This window comes from Miniopterus natalensis, chromosome 7 (genome assembly GCF_054644295.1).
Source record: "Miniopterus natalensis isolate mMinNat1 chromosome 7, mMinNat1.hap1, whole genome shotgun sequence".
In the NCBI taxonomy this organism is placed as follows: domain Eukaryota; kingdom Metazoa; phylum Chordata; class Mammalia; order Chiroptera; family Miniopteridae; genus Miniopterus; species Miniopterus natalensis.
The window spans coordinates 49649273-49649698 of record NC_142087.1 but is presented as its reverse complement, the minus strand read 5'-3'; positions in this window follow the sequence as shown (position 1 = coordinate 49649698).

Below are 426 nucleotides of genomic sequence, written 5' to 3'. Positions count from 1 at the left end.
GGAGGGGAGGGCGTAGGAGTGGGTAATAACTGGGGAGGGCTTCAGAGCACCAACCTGGGGGGGAGGGAGGATCGAGGGAGTTCCCTCCTGCTTCTGCTTATGTGTCAAGTGGCAGGGGAAGTTTTGAAAGCTGCAGTGAGGAGGAGCTAGGGACTGGGTTTGGGGCTGTTTTGTACCCCACCCTCCCCACTTGTAGGAAAACCTCTTACATTCAAGGTCATTGAATTGGATGGAGAAAGGCTGGCTCAGGAATAGGAGGAAAGCAGTTCTGCTCCTCCTCTTGTCATTCATCACGACTTCTGACTCTTCTCCAAAGCACGCTGATCTGTGCCAGTGTGGCAGCCACTGGGAAGCTCTTAGCTGCCTTGTGCCTCCCCAGCTGCCCTGTTATCCGGTCGCCAGCCTTGACCCTTGGGACCGCTCCTG